Here is a 16,552-nt window from a genome sequence, read left to right on the forward strand (position 1 = left end):
ATTGAAGCTTTTGAAATGTGAAAAATGAAATGAAAGTTGCTCAGTCATGTCCGACCCTTTGAGAGCCCTTGGACTGTAGCCTGCCAGGCTCCTCTGTCCATGGAATTCTCCAGGCAATACTGGAGTGGGTTGCCATTCCCTTCTCCAGGGGATCTTCCTGACCCAGTGACTGAACCTGGGTCTCCTGAATTGCAGGCAGATTCTTTACCATCTGAGCTACCAAAGAACCCAATGTGGAACAAACTGATCGATTAGGTGAAAGTGGAAGCAACTCCCACAGCAACTCAGTAAGAATGATAACAATAATAACAATAATAAAAATCACCCACTATATTTGAAAAGCCTAACCATTGGAATACCATCTTTTGAAATGCAGTACTGTAATTTCAAGGTCCAGTTCCATTAACTAGCATAATGAGGAAAAAATGCTATGTATGTCCTTATAGAGAACTAGCAGTTGAATAGTGTTTAAAAAATAGTAATAAAAAGACAACAGCCATTTGCTAAAGCAATATGTCATAACTTTGATTATACAAACAGTGAAGTGGAGTGTAGTGAATTTGAGGTCAACTTTTTAAACAAGTCATCAGGGGGAAAATAAGAAAAGTGCCAAAGAGCTAAATATGCATGAAGCTGCTATTGAAGTTTAATGGAAAAACGGGGCTCTTGTTAGCTAGCTGAGTACTTAATAATGTTAACACCACTACAAACAAGTTGTGGTTTATTGCTTCAATTTCCTACGTACTGGCAAGAGAATTAACAAGACTGATGTATTAAGATCTTAGATTTCAGTCAAATTAGGTGACTAAGAGGGTGATGAAAAAACACTTGTTCTCAAAGGGAACACAACTCTATCAGGAACTTGTTACATTCTGCCTCTGATCATTGGATGAGCTGCTGATTTAACAGTTATGCTGAAAAGGAAACCCCTTAATCAATTTTTTTTTTTTTGGTACTGGAGCTATTATGTATTAGGTGATTTAAAGGAATACTATGCAGAAGTAGGGAGCACAGGTACATCTCTGAATATGTGTGTGTGAATTCAGAGAGATGAATAAAATAACAGAGCCTTTGTGAATATCCCTGTTTCATTTAGAAGGTAAGATACTATCAAAGTAGAGTTTTTAAAGGTGAACTTGCTTTCATTTTCTCTCAGATTTCATGGGGGATCTCCAAGCAATTAAATGACTCATCAGGAATCTCTAGGTCAGATAGAGGCTTTTGCCTTCAAGTCCTTTCTCAGAGCCAGTGTGGATGACAATTGTCTCTGTTACCCTCAAGCATCTACCTTTTCTGGTTTGTAAACTAGACAGAGAAAAAAATGGATTGGGCCGTTATAAAATAGAGCACACATCTGACCTCTTCAGAAAAAAAGGGGGTGCAAACAAAAGATGAGAATAGTAGACTGATTGATGGAGGGTTTAAGATGCTGATGAGACAATGATTTCAGCTTCTTCAGTGAAAAATATCCATGTTGTGTACTTGAATCAATTAAAAATCACTTCATCATAGTATGTGGAGGGAAAAAGAGACTGTCATTGTCCAGATATTAAGTTTCCCCTGTAGAATATGGGAGACCTATCCTAATTTGCAAGTTGATATTTTCTCTGCAAGATTCATCGTTTGATTCTTTTATTGGAATCAAAGTTACAGATTCATTGATTCATGAATTGTTGGACCTTAAAGGCCAGTGATTTAAAATTTTTCATGGCAGAATTCTTTGTAAACCAAGACCTTGCACGAAAGCCCATTATATGTATGGATGAAAAGAGAGCTGCTTCAGGAAAAATGGGGGAGAGCTCTGTATCCAACAGGTGTCCCTCCAGTTCTGCAGCATCTTAGAGGAGCCATAAACTAGCAGATGTGAGTAGGAAACACCAATTTCATACATGATCAAACTAAATCCCAGAGTAGTTAAATGACTTGGCTAAGGTCATACAAACAGCAAGGTTGGGGTAGCAGTTAGCATTAGACGCCAGGTCTTCTAAGTTTGGATAGAGATAAGATGTTAATGGGCTTCCCTGGTGGCTTAGATGGTAAAGAATCTGCCTACAATGAGAAAGACCCGGGTTAGATCCCTGGGTCAGGAAGATCCCCTGGAGAAGGGAATGGCAACCCACTCCAGTATTTTTGCCTGGGAAATCCCATGGACAGAGGAGCCTGGCAGGCTACAGTCCATGGGGTCATAAAGAGATAGACACAATCAAGTGATAAACATTTTCACTTTACTTTCACTTTGAAGATATTAACAGCCACCTGCTGGATAGTGAAAAGGTGGCTTACTTTTCTAGGCTTCTCAAGCTGTCAGTCTGTGGCACTTTTAGAAATGATGAACACAAAGGAGAAGTCATGTTAATTTCTGTCCCCTTAAATAGGTGCTTTAGGAGTAAAAGGCAAAACAGCTTTAGATTAGTGTGTGTTAGCTCTCAATTGCATGGAGGAAAGGAAGAGGTCAGGCCCAGTCATTAAAAAGGCTTCTTAGAGAAGCTGAAGTTGCTTGGGAAATTGCAGAACCATTGACTAGAATACATCAAGTACAAAAGGGAGATGTAATAATAGACGTTATGTGCCTAAGTCCTGAAATGTAATGTTACATCCATCCTGAGAGGTAATAACTCCTGTCATTACTAAGCTCTACCATTGCTCAGTCTGGCATGACAGACGGTTTCCAGCTCAGCCTCATCACAGGTGGATCTTGCTTCAGAACCCCAGGCTCTTATGGCTCAAATGGGGTTCAGGCAGAGGAGAGGAATAGCCACCCTGGCAGTTTTCCACTGACCTTTAGGTATTGGTTATAGGCCTACTTAATTGAAATAAATGATTTTATTTCATTAGTGCTTTATGGAGCCATTTAAAATTATAATCTTTCCTGTCCAAGAATTAGTTTAATATGATCCACTATGATTACTTCTAATTGGATTTAATTTAGATTGAAATGTTTGAGCTCCTATTATGGAGAGGTCTCTATGGCTGTGTGTGTGTGTGTGTGTGTCTATGTTTTCAAATTTCAGGAGATTGATTTTTCTTCCTATCGACTGTTGCAATTGTATGTTACTAAACCCTGGGCTAGCAAAACACCCAGAATGTTATTTTATTCCAAAGATAGTTTGTCCTTGTTGAAAGTTGTAGTTAGAGAACATACAGTGTACTAAAATTCTATCTTTGGAAGGAACAAAATCGGAGTTGCAGGATTCTCTTGTCTCCCTCCTCTTACTCTCAGCCCTGAGGGTACCTTGTGAAGTGTATTTTTGTATCTTCACATCTCTCTAAACTCTGGAGGGTTGGTTGGCCATCTCTAGCGTGGCAGAAGCATTTAACTGGGGGAATCGACTTGGAGAAAATAGTCCAGGGCTCTAAACACTGGAGAAGGAAATGGCAACCCACTCCAGTATTCTTGCCTGGAGAATCCCATGGACGGAGGAGCTTGGTGGGCTACAGTCCACGGGTCGCAAAGAGTCGGACACAACTTCACTTTCACTTCTAAACACTGGTAAAACGCTCTTGCTTGTGAAAGACCAGGGTCTAATGGTTGGTGTTACGTGAATCCGCTCCCAGCACCTAACAGCGCTGTTTGCTTTCTGCTTGCTTCTAGGTGCTGAATAGATTTTTCCTTGTGTCTTGCTGTTTCTTTCCTGTATGAAGGCTATAAAATGACTTTGTCTTACCATAATCAAGTGACTAAAACATTTTGGTGCTTTTCCAAACATGTATTTTTAAAGCCATTTACACAGTGACACTGAGTCTTCAGAGCTCGGAGTCTCACCAGGGGCCTGGCCCTCACAGCTCACTAATGTGCTGACCCAGCTCCCTTTCTCACAGGAGGCACCAGCTAAAAGCCTGTTCCCACCTCAGGTTCATTGGCGCTAAAATCCAACTGGCCCAGACAAGAATTATTTTAGTGATTAAGACTTCACATGGATTACCCCCGACTCGGGTGCGTGGGTGAATTTGGTTATCACAGTGTGCAGATTGAAGGCTTGCTATTGAAAACCACAGAGATGAGTTATGAAGACGGCTCCCTATAAGATTGGAAGCACTGTGTACCAACCAGACCTTCAAATGACACCAAGAAAGGGCAGGAAGAGAAAATCTGGTTCCAAACCCAATGGGTTTCTGACCAATCTTTCCTAGCTTTCTGGGAGCTAGAATTCACAGCCTTGGAAATCTATTATAATGGGTTTCAGAATATTGTAGGATTGAAAAAATAAGAAATTGAGGGGGAAAGTCGTACCTTCACAGAACCAGGCAAATATACTGTTACTTCCTTTACTGTGACTTTGCTCCACCTGAAGACATTCAGGCACTAGGGCAGTAGAGAAATAGTTTTATCTGGACAAGTGAGTTGCTAGCATTACTACCGACAGGTTGGTCCTGAAAACCCAGAAGGAAGAGCAGAAAGTTGATAAATTGTCTTTTATCTTTCAGAGACTGATTCTCCTCAGAAAAAATTACCCTCAGGGTGAGATGCTGATAGTAACCAGACTTTGCATTTTACCATGGGATTTTTCTCTCTTTGTTTAAGGATAGACAGGAGGCCTCAAGGCAGATGCCATTGTTGTCAAGAGGAATGGGTGATCCTCATTCACTATGGAGAGAGGAGGTAGTCCAGTTTTCTTTTCCTTCTGTGAGATGGAATAAATAAAAAACTGAACAACTCTCAAAGACCTTCTGGATGCTTCTATTTACAGCCAAGGGTAAGGTTCAGTATGAAGGGAAAGGTAGGTATATATTTTGGAACTTAGATAATTTAATAAACTAGCTACTGAACAAAATAAATGAGGGAAAGTAGAATTTTAATAGTAGTAAGGAACTGGTAGCACAAATAAATAGTTTTCTGGGTGGTCAGGAACTTAGTTGTTCATATAAATCCAATCTATATTGTGAACTAGGGATTCCATTTCTTCTGTAGTTGAGATGCTGTGTTCAGTACCCTTCATGCCAGCCCCTTAACTCTGAATCAGAGTAGTAAGTGACATGTATATGTTAAATTTCTCATTAAAGTGAACATGCATTATTGTCAGATGGACAAATAGAATCTTAACATTCTCTTTAAGATAATCAGAGGCACTCTGAGGTGTCACACAACCAATATTGGGAAACTGAACTACGTGTTCCGTTAAATTTGGTTTAAAGGGATGGTGACATTCAAATTTGTAATAAGTATGTTTAGAAATCATGAGGACAAACTTCCTTTGGGTTTTAACCAATTTCACCTTTTACTACAGCTCTTCCAAAACTGCAGCCATCTGTTTTGAAGTGGGACTGATTAAGTCCCACAGGGAACTTCAAATTTTTATCTTTTTTTTTTTTTTTTTTGGTGTAAGAGACATCCTGGTCTTGGATCCAGATCTTCAATGAATAGCATCCATATTAGAAGTCACATTTGGTGATTTTCTGCATCTGAATGGACAAAATAAGGACCTGCCATGTGGTACTGGTTGATTATTAGCGCAGCCAGTCGCAGAGACCGTAGCCATGACGCATCGTTTGATTTTGAAAAGGGTGAAAGGAAGATGAATATGACCAGTGGAAGCTGTTATTGTCATGTTTATCATCATCATTGTTATAAAATAATGCACATATCAAAAATTCTAATAAATCTTAAAACATAAAAAGTAAAGTCTCGCCAACTCTCACCTCCTCCAGTATACTTCCCAGAGAAGCTACTTAACGGTTTTAAAGATTCTGGAAGACATCACCAAAATGATAAATAATATGACACTCTTTGTTGATTTGTCAATTTTCGATATTACATAGTAGCTATGTTTTCTATTGGAATGACAAATGAGGAATTTCACATACTACACTATTTTCCACATCTCTCCTTCCTTCAACATCTTTTATTTCAATATTTATTTTTCCATCAAATGTATTGCAAACTGTTTTTTTTTTTTTTTTTTTAATTGGCCATGCTGTGTAGCTTGCAGGATCTTAGTTTCCCAACCAAGGATCGAACCTGTGAACCCTGCAGTGATTTCATGTGCAAACTTTGAACAATGTCCATCTAGTTCTATATCTTGTTTCATCCAGTGTTGACACTGTGCATTTGCTGCATGCCTTGTAAACAAAGGAAGCTAGCAGGTGCACACCTATCACCACATCCCCTTCTCCCCTCTGCCTCCTGATGGTTGTCTCCCATGTCATTACTTTTATGTTGTCAAGGTTTATAACATTTACAATCTATTCTGTGACTGCTGAGTTGAATCATATGAAGTTATCATTTTTGTATATCAAAATAGCCAAACCCCAGACATTTCCTGTGGTTCTATCTAATATATTTTCTGTGCTTCTCAATAGCTTAATTCTAAACATTGAAAACCAATAAACATTCATAATAATGGATACTTGGATGTAAGCAGAGTCATTGGACTCATGTTTTTAAATGCTATTTAATGACTCCTAAATATAGATCCTCACAAACAACCTCTATTGTGAAGTACAGACTCATCATCTAATTACCTATTTGATACATGTGTGTCTACCTGCCATCTTAAACCTGTCAAACAGTTTTTCATGTCTAGCCTGCAAATCTCTCCATTTTTTTTGCCATTAAATGGCACTATTACCATAGCTCAGTTGGTAAAGAATCTGCCTGCAATGCAGGAGACCCTGGTTCGATTCCTGGATCGGGAAGATCTGCTGGAGACGGGATAGGCTACCCACTCCAGTATTCTTGGGCTTCCCTTGCAGCTCAGCTGGTAAATAATCCGCCTGCAATACAGGAGACCTGGGTTTGGTCCCTGGGTTGGGAAGATCCCCTGAGAAGGGAAAGGCTGACCATTCCAGTATTCTGGCCTGGAGAATTCCATGGACTGTATAGTCTGTGGGTTTGCAAAGAGTCGGACACGACTGAACGACTTTCACTTTCACCCATCAAACTCCATACTCTGAGATCAGAGTCGTCTCAGATGGCTACCTTTTGCACCCTACTCTGCCCTTAGATGAATGTATTGACTCCTCCTTTAAAATATATCCTGAATTGGTGAATTCTCAGTTCTTCTAGTACAACACCCTCATTTGAAAGACCGTCATCTTTCCTAGCACACTCCAATAGTCACCTAACTCCCTGTTTCTATCCTTGTTCCCTCCCTACAATCCCTCTGCAGTTCATATTTCAAAGTGTAGTGACATGGTTCAGAGAAGGTCCTTTATATTTATGAATGAAGAAGTACATTGGTTAGAACAGTAGCTGGAGTGAGTTTCTTTTATAGTAGGGTGTGTACATATCTTCAACAGGCTGTTCTCTGGACTGGGAGTACTGAATGTAGACTGTGGAAGGGAGCTGGGCTGGTCAATTGGCAGCTTCTCTTTATGGTGTCTTAGTGGATAGAAGGTAGGCTGACTGAGGAGTCCTCCACAGAAGTGATAGATTAAGGAGGGCTTGGAAGTGTTTCAGAGTATTTCAGATTTTGTTCTAGAAGTAGAAGACTTTAATGTATTTCATTTCTTGGTGGGGTTGCTTTTCCTTGTTTTCTTTTTTTCTTCCCCAGATGAGGTGTAGTGTACCCTAATCTGTACCCTGCCTTTTTACTTATGGTAACACCCATACTGTTGGTCCTCTCCAGACAGATATTCTACTCTGATAAGGAAACTGTTCTTGGGAGGCAAGCTTGGAGCATATGTTATAGTTAACTACTAGTGTACATGAAGGGGAGCAGAGAACAACTGGCTGTGTTACCCATTGTCAGTTCTCTAAGGTGACCACCCCGATTGCTGCCCCACAGCCATCTTTTGCTCCTATTATCTTCTGACTCTGAATTTGGAGCCTCTCAGGGGCTCTGCCAAAAATGTATCTCCCACCTCCCTTAAATCTTCTTCCATATATATATTTGTCTGACACCAGGGAGTTTGGTCCCAACCCATATGCTATGCTGCTTCTCAACAGGGCATCACGTTAGTTCCTAGGTTTTCTGAGCCTCTGCTTCCTCATCTGGCAAGTGGGGATCTTCAGATCAGATCAGATCAGTAGCTCAGTCATGTCCGACTCTTTGCGACTCCATGAATCACAGCACGCCAGGCCTCCCTGTCCATCACCAACACCTGGAGTTCACTGAGACTCACATCCATTAAGTCAGTGATGCCATCCAACCATCTCATCCTCTGTTGTCCCCTTCTCCTCCTGCCCCCAATCCTTCCCAGCATCAGAGTCTTTTCCAACAAGTCAACTCTTTGCATGAGGTGGCCAAAGTACTGGAGTTTCAGCTTCAGCATCATTCCTTCCAAAGAAATCCCAGGGCTGATCTCCTTCAGAATGGACCGGTTGGATCTCCTTGCAGTCCAAGGGACTCTCAAGAGTCTTCTCCAACACCACATTTCAAAAGCATCAATTCTTCGGCACTCAGCCTTCTTCACAGTCCAACTCTCACATCCATACATGACCACTGGAAAAACCATAGCCTTGACTGGATGAACCTTTGTTGGCAAAGTAATGTCTCTGCTTTTGAATATGCTATCTAGGTTGGTCATAACTTTCCTTCCAAGGAGTAAGCGTCTTTTAATTTCGTGGCTGCAGTCACCATCTGTAGTGATTTTGGAGCCCAGAAAAATAAAGTCTGACACTGTTTCCACTGTTTCCCCATCTATTTCCCATGAAGTGGTGGGACCAGATGCCATGATCTTCGTTTTCTGAATGTTGAGCTTTAAGCCAACTTTTTCACTCTCCACTTTCACTTTCATCAAGAGGCCCTTTAGTTCCTCTTCACTTTCTGCCAGAAGGGTGGTGTCATCTGCATATCTGAGGTTATTGATATTTCTCCCGGCAATCTTGATCCCAGCTTGTGTTTCTTCCAGTCCAGCATTTCTCATGATGTACTCTGCATATAAGTTAAATAAACAGGGTGACAATATACAGCCTTGACGTACTCCTTTTCCTATTTGGAACCAGTCTGTTGTTCCATGTCCAGTTCTAACTGTTGCTTCCTGACCTGCATACAAATTTCTCAAGAGGCAGATCAGGTGGTCTGGTATTCCCATCTCTTTCAGAATTTTCCAGTTTCTTGTGATCCACACAGTCAAAGGCTTTGGCATAGTCAATAAAGCAGAAATAGATGTTTTTTCTGGAACTCTCTTGCTTTTTCCATGATCCAGCGGACGTTGGCAATTCGATCTCTGGTTCCTCTGCCTTTTCTAAAACCAGCTTGAACATCAGGAAGTTCACGGTTCACATATTGCTGAAGCCTGGCTTGGAGAATTTTGAGCATTACTTTACTAGCATGTGAGATGAGTGCAATTGTGCGGTAGTTTGAGCATTCTTTGGCATTGCCTTTCTTTGGGATTGGAATGAAAACTGACCTTTTCCAGTCCTGTGGCCACTGATGAGTTTTCCAAATTTGCTGGCATATTGAGTGCAGCACTTTCACAGCATCATCTTTCAGGATTTGGAATAGTTCAACTGGAATTCCATCACCTCCACTAGCTTTGTTCATAGTGATGCTTTCTAAGGCCCACTTGACTTCACATTCCAGGATGTCTGGCTCTAGATCAGTGATCACACCATCGTGATTATCTGGGTCATGAAGCTCCTTTTTGTACAGTTCTTCTGTGTATTCTTGCCATCTCTTCTTAATATCTTTTGCTTCTGTTAGGTCCACACCATTTCTGTCCTTTATCGAGCTCATCTTTGCATGAAATGTTCCTTTGGTATCTCTGATTTTCTTGAAGAGATCCCTAGTCTTTCCCATTCTGTTGTTTTCCTCTATTTCTTTGCATTGATCGCTGAAGAAGGCTTTCTTATCTCTTCTTATATTATTCACCTCATAAAGCTGCTGAGGATCTTAAATGAAATATCCATGGAGGGCACAGACCAGTACTTGTCTCCCCAGCCCTAGCATCCATTTTCATTCACCAGAAAGAAAGCAAAGGTGAGCCTGTGGTGGGATCTATAGCTGGAGGTTAAGGACAGAATGTTAAAGAGAGTTTGATAGAGTAAACATACGACTAAAAAATTGGAAAGACAAGAAAACACTGTAGTTAAAATTGGAACATGGCCTCGGGACTTCTGGTTCCACATGGCTGTCTGAGCACATGTGTTTACTCCTCTGTCCTGCAGGACAGAGTTTATTCATCGTCAGTGGCTGACCGGGCCTGGAATCCAAGTCTATTCAACTTCATTATTTTTTTTAATGTATTTAATTGGAGGCTAATTACTTTACAATATTGTATTGGTTTTGCCATACATCAGCATGAATCAACTTCATTCTTATGTACGTCCCATTACCTCCTACTCCTTCCCCGCCTCTTTGCCATTGTCCTCCAACATAGCATACAATTCTGGTCAACTTAACTGTTATCTTTGTCAGCATTCAAAATAAAAATTAGAGTGTGAACTTGGTTTGTCTGAAAACCATTTTTATAAGCTTTAATTGGTGACTGTCTAGGTTTCTTAGTATTTTACCATCTTTATTCTTCATCTGTGAAACATTTGTTGTTGGTTCAGTCACTAAGTTGTATCTGACCCTTTGCAACCCCTTGGACTGTATGTAGCCCACCAGGCTCCTCTGTCCTCTACTATGAAATACATTGTTTCTCAACTTTTATGTTTTCTCTGTGTGGTGGCTGATACTCTGTGCTCCTTCTTTCTTTCATAGATTGAACTAATAGTCTATGAAATTCTACTGAAGAGGATGGTTGTGTTAGTACTTCTGGTCGAGCATAGTCCAAGTTTGCATTTCAGGCAGTGGCTCAGTTTTTCCAAATAGACAGCTTTTATTGACTAGGAGAGTGGCTATCCTAAAAGAGGTCGGTGGTTGCTGTCCAGCCGTAACCAGCCAGATTCTCTGGACATGTGCTCAGTTGTGGAGCTTTGGCCATACCCAAAAAACAAAGATCCAAATAGATCAAGAGAAGTGTGTGTTGTACAACTCAGAAAAGAATGCCGGCTGTAGCAGGAGTGACCCCCGTATCGGGGCCGCAGAGGGGAGCTAGTCACTCCTCTCCATTTTGCAGCCTCTTCACTGACTGTTACTGGACCCCTGCCAGTCCCACGTGCAAGCACCCAGAGAACCCAGGGCGTGCACCGTACAGTGACCGCAGCAGCCACTCGTAGTTGCTGGAACAGTGACATTTGGGTGTTGGTGAGGCTGCTTCTGGCCCTCTGTGACTCCCTTTCGTGCCCCCATTTCCCTCTCCTTCAGTGAATTTTCCTATGTTATTGGGGACTGTAGAGTTCAGGTGCAACGACCTTACGTCTGTTGTGGACCTTATATCGGGTTGGCCGAAAAGTTCGTTTTGAGTTTTCCCAAAAGATAGTATGAAAAAACCTGAACGAACCTTTTGGCCATCCCAACAAATATTTATTCCGTGCAGGCTACTTGTCAGGCATCGAGTCTGAGGACAGGATGAGGTGAGTGAGGCACTCCACTCTGGGGGCTAAATTGAAGGAGTGCAAAAAAATAAAAACAAACTCAATCATCAAGATGATACCACCTAAATTCAGTAAAATTTAAAAAAAAAATCAAAGTGAATGTAAAAAGTTTCATGATGAACAAAAATCCTACAAAGTCAAATAAAGACAGGATGTGACAGGTCTGGGTTGTTGGAGAGGTGAGCGAGAGAAGCTGCACAAGTGCAGCCGCTGATCCTGTCAAAATGCTTTCTTAAAACTTGAAACAAGAGCAAGAAATGTCCTTTTAGGACTTTCAATGAGAAAGAAATCTCAAAGTGTTTTCAAAAGATCTTAAGTGTGATAGAAATGCAAAATATCACTGTGTTGCTATAATCATTTGTAATCAATAATGACTGCCTGGTTGGATTGACATTTTCAACAAGTCTGTTCAAGTCTTTGTATCACCAAAGATTTACACTAATTTGACTCTTTTTTTCCCTCTAAGTCATACAGAAAACAATGAGGTGGCAAATGTATGCTGTAAATGTCACTCTAAGTAGGAAGAATGCCATCTATTAGGGAGCCTTCAATTCAACTTGCCACCCCTTCTTTCTTTTCTTAATTACCATTTACTTAAAACTCCAAACAGAGGGCAACCGGCTGCTGGCTCCCAGTCACAGTTAGGCAGATGCTATTTGCAGTCCCACACTGAGAACAGAGAAGATGGCAGTTGCATTTTATAAGTAATCAGAAGAACCTCTGGACTTTCCACACTCTCTTGTGACTTGGCATCTTGGTGAAATATAAAAGATTTTAATGTTATTGCTGAAAGATGGTAAGAATCATGTCTTGTGATGTAGAAAATGGAAGTTCCTTCCAAAGCGGTATTAATGAGCCAATTTACCTAAACTTCATTAAGCCAACTGTAGCTGCTGTTCAGTTCTGGCCTGTCCTGTGGTTATTAGAAAATGGTGTCAAAGCAGCAAAGATTTAGAATTGACAACTTAAGACTTAGTGTTCAACTCCAGCCTTTGAACTACCTTGAAGTTATCTTCTAATTTAATTAAGGGTATTTGTGAATTCAACAAGCTACCTGTCTCATGTCTTGGAGTGCACTGCAGGTAATCTAGGAAGAGAAGAGAGAAATGAAATTATGTTTATACAAATACAGCATACCACAGGTGTTACTGGCTCCTAGAGATACTGGATTCCTGTGAATGAACATACCATAGCAGGGATTTCAGACAAGCCTAGAAAATTACAGACTAGATAATTATAAAATAGTGAAAAGAGCTAAAGCTAATGTAAGGAAATCAAAATTAGCATTAGAGTGGGGAGTGTGTTCAATGAACTGTATGTAGCCTGAAAGTACAAAATAAAACTGCCCCCCTAATTGAGATAGCTCAGATGGACAGGGAGGCCCGGCGTGCTGCGATTCATGGGGTCACAAAGAGTCGGACATGACTGAGCGACTGAACTGAACTGAACTGAAGTTTGTCTCTGCAGAAGCATGGCATTCTCTGTTGTTCCTCTTGTGATCCATTACCTAGGGGCATTCAGAAGAATGAAGGTCAGCCATCTTCCTTTACATCAATTATAGTTGTAAGGAGGCCGGTTCTTAAAGATGCTCATTTCTATGTTCCTGTGTTCACACTTGGAAATGAACATTTCTACTAAATATCCATTTAAACAATCCTATGTTTTACTGGGCATTAAAAACACCTCATTTATATGCATTTCTAGTTTTTAAATTGGAGTATAGTTGATTTACAATATTTTGTTAGTTTCAGGTATACAGCAAAGTGATTCAGTTATACATATACATATATCTATTCTTTTTTAGATTCTTTCCCCATATAAGGTATTACAGAATACTGAGTAGATGAAAACTCAGATAATACTTCTCACTGGTTCTCATGCATTCATGTAAAATTTATTGGGTGCCTCCTCCATCCTGTGCCCTTTGCATACAGAGGTGAATATGCTACGGTCTGAACTTTTAGGGGATCACAGTCTAGGGAGCAGTCAGACTTAGAAATGGATAATTAAATAATAGTGTGATTAGTTCTATTAGTCTCTGCCAGGTTGGGACAAGGCTGAGGCATATGAGGTGCTTGCCTAGGACACACAATTTAAGAAGGCTTCAAAACTCACTATTGATCATGGAGTCATTTCCTTTGATGATTAACAACATTTTAATGCAATATTTTTTAAAATTCAAAATTACTGCCAAAAAAAATCCATGATGAACAACAGTGCTCTTTTTTGACTTCTAGGGTAACACATTCACTGGTTCCAGGGATTAGATCAGGGGCATCTTGGCAGAGGAGGCAGTATTCAACCTCCTACAGATACTGAAATGAGGGAGGTACTTTGTGGGACAGTGCCTGTGAGAGGCAACACTTGTCTTCCCATTGAGTCTTCTAGCTGTTAGGGGTGTTGGCAATGGCTTAGCTTTGGGTGGAGGTCTGTAGGATTGTTTGTCTTGCCAAAACAGACTAGGCAGTGATCGAATTTGGCAATCGTTGCTCTGGGAAATAAAAGCAGGGGCTTTCTTAGAAATGCTCCACCTTGACAGGATGCTAGCTAAATGCAGCATGACGGCCATCTGGAGAGATGACTAGCGATGGGGGTTCCATATGTGCTCAGGGGAATATTTTTTTGGATTGGTCAAGGCAGCAACTGCTGTGGTGTCTGAAAGGGGCAAGACTGAAATGTGTGAGTAGATCAGAGCTGTTGCCTTCAGAATGGCATCCTTCGGACTCTGTTTCACTAAGTTACTGAGGGCCATAGTGGACAAGGGGATGCGTGTGAATTCAGAGGCAAATTAGTGCAAATTTTAGAGGCAGCTTCTAATTGGCAGCAGCTTGAATTGAGTTCTATAAGGTTAGCTTGCTTGCATCAGAGAAGGCAATGGCACCCCACTCCAGTACTCTTGCCTGGAAAATCCCATGGATGGAGGAGCCTGGTAGGCTGCAGTCCATGGGGTCGTGAAAAGTCGGACACGACTGAGAGACTTCACTTTCACTTTTCACTTTCCTGCATTGGAGAAAGAAATGGCAACCCACTCCAGTGTTCTTGCCTGGAGAATCCCAGGGACGGGGGAGCCTGGTGGACTGCCATCTATGGGGTCGCACAGAGTCGGACATGACTGAAGTGACTTAGCAGCAGCAGCAGCTTGCTTGCATTGAAAAGAATTGGTCTTAGTTTGCTTCACTTTCAGCATAAGATCCATAGCAGTGTGATTCTGATCCAGTTAGAGCAGATCCTGCAAAGGGCCAGGTTCCCTAACTCACATGTCTCCTCTCCTGCCCTGCTTCCACACTCCATCCACATGGCATCCACCTGGTGGGGAAGCCTATCAGAAGGTACGAGTTTCATTTCCCCAACAGAAATGATTTTCACAGGCTTCTAGAAGATCCTTATTCATACTGCATATCTACTCCAAGTCAGGGCCACCTCAAGATCAGCTAAGAAACCTCTTATTTTTTTAATGCAGTTTTCCATTACAAAAGTCACAAATATTCATTATAGAAAACTGGGCAAACATAAAAAAAATGAGACAAAAGGAGAGATCATATAATCTGACCTTTGAAAGTTGATCATTGATAATGTTTTTTAGAAGATTTTTATTCAGTTATTTTCTATGCATCAGAATATATGCATATATGTATATGTAGATATAGATTTGCATATGTATATATATGTATATATGTGTGTCCAAATAGTTTATAAACACACACATATGTATAATTCAGGATGGTTCCAATTTTTTGCTTTATTTTTTTTAACTTACCGTTCTTTGCTCTCATCAGCCCACACAGTCAACCACTTCCTTCTTGAAACTCTCACTTCCCTTGGCTTCTCCTAGGTTTCCTCTGATTCACTTCTGACTTGTTAAGCGTCGTTTGTCTGACCATCAAATGTTGGGATTCTGCAGAGCCAAGGTCTTCCCCTTCTTCTCTTTTTACTTTGCATTCATGTTTTCAGTGACTTTACCCATTGTCATGACTTTAAATATAATTGACAAACAGAAATGTCCCACATTTCTATCTCTAGCACAGACTTCTTTAAGATCCATGTTCACACATCCTGACGCCTACTTGACATCTCAACCCTGAACGTTTCCCTGGCATCTCAAACCTAGCAGGTCTCCAGGGAGATCTTGACTTCCTCTTCTTGTTCCTTGCTCCTCAGTCTTACCCATCTCAGCAAATGGTACCACTCTCCACCAGTCACTCCATCCAAAAACTAAGGAATCATCCTTCATGTCTCTGTTTCCTTTATGTCTCACATCTAGTCCATCACCCACTCCAGCCTTCTCTACTCTAAATTATATCTTGAACCGACTCACTCCTTTAGAACTCAATTGCTACCCCTTGGGCTTAAGAAATATCTTTTTTACCTAACTGTTATCCCCTCCAACCCATTCCCTACATATTCATAATCATCTTTCTAAAAGATAAATCATATTATGTGATAAAAATCCTTAAATAGCTAACCATTGACTGGTTAAATGTGCCGTGCTACAAATGGAAAGAGCTCTAGGATATATTATCAAGTGAAAAAAATCAGTGTATAGAGGAGTATATATGGCATGTCACTTCTGGCATATGACATAGAGACAAATCAACAATATGTATTTGTATCTGCATTGAAATTCTGAAAGGATTCATAAGAAACTAATAAAAATGGTTACCTGTGAGAGAATTCAATGGTGGTCCAGTGCTTAAGACCTTATGATTTCACTGCTGAGGGTCCAGGTTCAATCCCTGGTCAGGGGAGTAGGAGCTCATAAGCCATGGTGTGGCCAAAAAAATGGTTGCTTGTGGATGAGTAGGGAAAAATATCCAGTGGATAAGTACAAGGGCTGAGAGAGAGCAAGATTCATCACTAATCAAAAAAGTAAATCTTTTTTATACTGTTTGGATTTTTGAACCATCTGGATATATTCCCTATTCAAAAAATAAAAAATAGAATTATCCTCCCATTGCACTTAGAATTCAACTAATACTCTGTGCCATGACCTACAAAACCCTGCCTGGTCAAGCCTCTGCTCACCTCTCTACTTTTCTCTTCTATCATCCCTGTTACTTTCTTACTGCTCCCAAATTATCTTCTTTCAATTAATCAAACTCAGCCTTTGTGTTTTCCTCTCAGTGCTTTTGCACTGTCTTTTTCCTTTGCCTTGACTGCCATTTCAACTGATCTTCACAAGTCTATTATCTT

This window comes from Bos taurus, chromosome X (genome assembly GCF_002263795.3).
Source record: "Bos taurus isolate L1 Dominette 01449 registration number 42190680 breed Hereford chromosome X, ARS-UCD2.0, whole genome shotgun sequence".
NCBI classification, from domain to species: Eukaryota; Metazoa; Chordata; class Mammalia; order Artiodactyla; family Bovidae; genus Bos; species Bos taurus.